The sequence below is a fragment of the Rhinolophus sinicus genome, chromosome 3 (assembly GCF_057876585.1).
Source record: "Rhinolophus sinicus isolate RSI-liver-muscle chromosome 3, RSI-T2T, whole genome shotgun sequence".
Classification (NCBI taxonomy): Eukaryota; Metazoa; Chordata; class Mammalia; order Chiroptera; family Rhinolophidae; genus Rhinolophus; species Rhinolophus sinicus.
The window spans coordinates 129,512,108-129,516,509 of NC_142503.1; the positions used below are offsets into that span (position 1 = coordinate 129,512,108).

A 4,402-nucleotide genomic window follows, 5' to 3' on the forward strand; every position below is an offset into this window, starting at 1 on the left:
AAGAGACAAAACTGAAGAACACAACCAAGAAGGCTGTGCACATAAGATGGGCGTCTTCCTGCTGCCCTCCCTCACGTGCTTATCCCACCATACCCACCAAAGTGATATTAATATCCCAAAGGAAGGACAATTCTGCTGAAGGACAGACCAAGAGAACTCCACGGGAACATCAAAAGTGAACTAAGTTAACTCCTACCTAGGTGAGATCTAAGAAAAAAGACAGGTTTACAAAATTAATATTCAGATAAAAAAGATAATAGAAAAAAAGGGAAAACTTGCAGAGAGGAAACACCAGGAAGAAATTAAGATTCACAGGAAAGCAGGAAACTGAAATTAAGGAATTTGTATCTTGGTATAGCAGAGAATAAAAAAGCCAAGTGTTCATAAAAACTCTTACAGAGTTATTAGTAGTCCCTCAACCTTCATTCTTTTACATAAGGAATGTTTATGAGCTACTTATAAACAAATTTCTTTTTTTAATAAAAGTTTATTGGGATGACAATTGTCAGTAAAGTTGCATAGGTTTCAGGTGTACAATTCTGTAATACATCATCTATATATCACATTGTGTGTTCACCACCCAGAGGCATTTCTCTTTCCATCATCATATATTTGATCCCCCTTACACTCATCTACCATCCCCTCCCCACTACCCTCTGATAACCACTAAACTATTGTCTGTGTCTAAGAGTCTTTTTTCTTCGTTTGTTTGTCTTGTTCTTTTGTTGTTTTCAGTTTTATATACCCTATATCAGTGAAACCATATGATTCTCTACACTTCTGTCTGACTTAGCATAATGATTAGCATAATAATCAGAAGATCCATCAATGTTGTCACAAATGGTACTATTTCATCTCTTCTTATGGCAGAATAGTATTCTATTGTGTATATATACCACATCTTTTTTATCCAATCATCTATCAAAGGACACTTTGGTTGTTTCCATGTCTTAGCAACCATGGATAAAGTGGCAATGAACATCAGACAACATATATCACATTTCTAAATCCCCTAAAAACCCTTTAAGACAAAGTAGAAAATGCCCCTCATCAAAATAGCATATAATTATTCTGTGCACAAGCAATTAGTGGAAAGTTGAATCGAGGGAGTTTTTAACTGCCTTATTTATAAACTGCACATTTATTTACTAGGAGGGTTGCTTTTAATATCTTATTGTATAAAACATACCACAAAAAGAAGTTTTGATCAAACTAAACAGCTTCTGCACAACAAAAGAAACCATCAACAAAACAAGGAGGCACCCAACCAAATGGGAGAAGATATTTGCAAACAACACCTCCGATAAGGGGATAATATCCAAACTATATAAAGAACTCATACAACTCAACAACAAAAGAACAAACAATCCAGTTTAAAAATGGGCAGAAGCATTTCCTACTTTTTTGGTCTCTGTGCCTTTCACAGGCCTCCCAACAGCCACATGTTGGGACAGGGCATCCAGTGGTTCACAACCTCTGTGGTCCGGAGGAGCCACTATGAGGAGGGCCCAGGGAAGAATGCGCCGTTTTCAGTGGGAAACAAGTGGCAGTTGCTAGTGATGATGATTCTGTCCTTTGGATCTGGATTTGCCGCACCTTTTCTTTATAGCAAGACAACAACTGCTTAAGAAATAAAGATGTTTTACTGCATGAAGAAGATATGAAGAGGAGCATTTTAAGAGGTGCAGTCACTTTGAAAAATGGATCAAACTCAAACTCAATATACTAGATATGTTTGTAAATAAACTAATGGCATGAATCCTTAATGCCTCTTCTCTGAAATACAAAATGCGATCATTGAAAAACAAAAGCAAAACAATAAAATGGGCAGAGGAAATGAACAGACACTTCATCCCAAGAAGAGATACAAACAGCCAACTGATATATGAAAAATGCATAACTTCACTAGCTATTAGGGAAATGAAAATCAAAACCACAATAAGAGACCTCCTCACACGTTAGGATGCCTATTGTCAACAAAACAAGTAATAACAGGTGTTGGAGAGGCTGTGGAGGAAAGGAACCCTCATACACTGCTGGTGGGAATGTAAATGATACAGCCACTATGGAAACAGTATGGAGTTTTCTCAAAAAATTAGGAACAGAATTACCATATGACCCAGGAATCCCTCTTCTGAGTATCTACTCAAAATATCTGAAAACATTAATCAGTAAAGATATATGTACCTCTATGTTCATTCCAGCACAATTCACAGTAGCCAAGACATGAAACAACCAAAGTGTCTTTTGATAGATCATTGGATAAAGATGTGATACATATATACAATGGAATATTACTGAGCAATAAGAATAAAGATAAAACACTGCGTTTTATGACAACATGAAAGGAATTTGAAAATATCATGTAAGTGAAGTAAGTCAGACTAAAAATGTCAAGAATTATATGATTTCACTCATATTTGGAATATAAAACTGAAAGCAATAAAGAAACAAGACAAACACACAAAAACAAAGACACAGACAACAGTATGGTGGTGGAGAGAAAGGGATGTGGGGGAGTAGAAGAGGTATAGGGTGTGAAATATATGGTGATGGAAGGAGACTTGACTTTGGGTAGTGAACACACAGTGCATATACAGATGATGCATTATAGAATTGTATGCTTGAAGTCTATATAATTTTGTTAACCAATGTCACCACAAGAAATTTAATAAATTTAAAAGAAATACAGTGAGTCTTTGCAAATGTCTAGTGAGCAAGCGCAGAATGGGCCCCACTCTGCAGGATTGGAAGAAAGCACACAAATCTGAGCAGTCTCGAACTCCCGAGGTAATGCAAGGAAAAAGCAGGCTGCTAACACCTAGTCTGGCTTTGTGGGATCAAGAGAAGACCAAAAATATGTAGTAAATTGCCCAGATTCCGAAGGAATCAATCCACTAATGATGGTAAAGATTTAAAGCTGGAATGTGTCTAAGTATGTCCAGATTCTACACACTCTGACTATAGCATTTATTGTTCTTCCATTAAATAAATTCTCATTTAAGTGTGATAAAGCACTTAAGCCCATAGTAATTGCACCCTCTCTCTCGTCTAACTTGGTTTAAGGGGAATAAACCAATAAAAATAGAAGCCATGCATCCTTCTCAGTCCATCAGACTTGTAGAAAATGGACCAATCAATAGTCACCTTGCTTTTACTGCACAGGAGCTAGTGGTTATAATGATGGAATTAATATAAACCATTGAGGTCCTGGGCCTTTCTTATTCAGATATTATAAACCTAATTTAATCTGATGAGTTTCCCTATGTAAACAAACCAGTTAGCTAATAAACAAAACCAAAACTCAGCCAAGAGGGATCATCTCACCATATCAATTGCCAAATATAATCCATCCTCAGGAAGACTATAAGTGATCTTGAAAATAGCCTCACCTTGACCAGGGGTGGGAGAATTAGGGAATTAATTATTTATGCAATGTCTTTCATTTTGTTGATTCTCTATAACACTAAGAATACTGACTTTAAAAAAAAATACTTTGTGGTTAGCAATGTTTAATTCAGTCAAAGCATGAAAATGAGGCAGAGAGATGGGTAACAAGCTATCTCTAAATAAATCATCAATCTAATGCCTTTGTGCAATCCACTACAAATAGTCAGATGACTGATAAATGTGTACAAAAATTTTTCCATATACCCTAGAAAGAAGTATTTCACTCACGGTAACGAAAAACAAAATCACAATTCAGGGTAGCTGGATGGCTCAGTTGGTTAGCGCATGAGCTCTGAACGACAGTTGCCAGTTCAATTCCCACATGGGCCAGTGAGCTGAGCCCTCCATAACTAGATTGACAGACAATGACTCAGAACTAATGGGCCCTAGAGAAGCACACTGTTCCCCAGTATTCCCCAATAAGATTATCACAAATCAATGAATAAATTTAATTATCTTAAAACAACAGAGCTTTATTGAGAAAGAATGACATATACAAATGGAAACAAATAGTATATTCTTAAACAATCAAATAATTTAATATACCCGGTATCAGTTTTCTTGTTCACATATCAATTTATAAATTTAATTCTATCACAAAGCTTAATTTAAAATTGTAAATAAATAGTAGAAGTCACCTTGCCTTCTTCCTTTAACAAACATCTACTGATTATCAACCATGTGAAAAAGTTTGTGGTAGGTACCACAGCCATAGCAGTGAATAATACAAACTCTGGTCTAAATTCTATGAGAGAGTAACTGTGAAAAGATACATATAGAATTTTGTAAAAAGGAATGGATTAGTGAGTTTAAACAGAAATCACATTCTCAAATCATTTGCTAGCCTAATTTCCTCAAACACACAAATAATATATACCATTACTGGGTTCTAAAGGAAAACAAAAGTCACATTTTCTTAAAAAGAAAGAGCTCAGAGCACATAGAGAGGACT

At 35.7% G+C, this 4,402-nt stretch overlaps 1 pseudogene; it reads left to right on the forward strand.

Annotated features, from left to right (window-relative positions):
- Positions 1-1,442: 1,442 nt before the first annotated feature.
- On the forward strand, positions 1,443-1,635 carry LOC109439346 (cytochrome c oxidase subunit 7C, mitochondrial pseudogene; annotated as a pseudogene).
- The last annotated feature ends 2,767 nt before the right edge of the window (positions 1,636-4,402 follow it).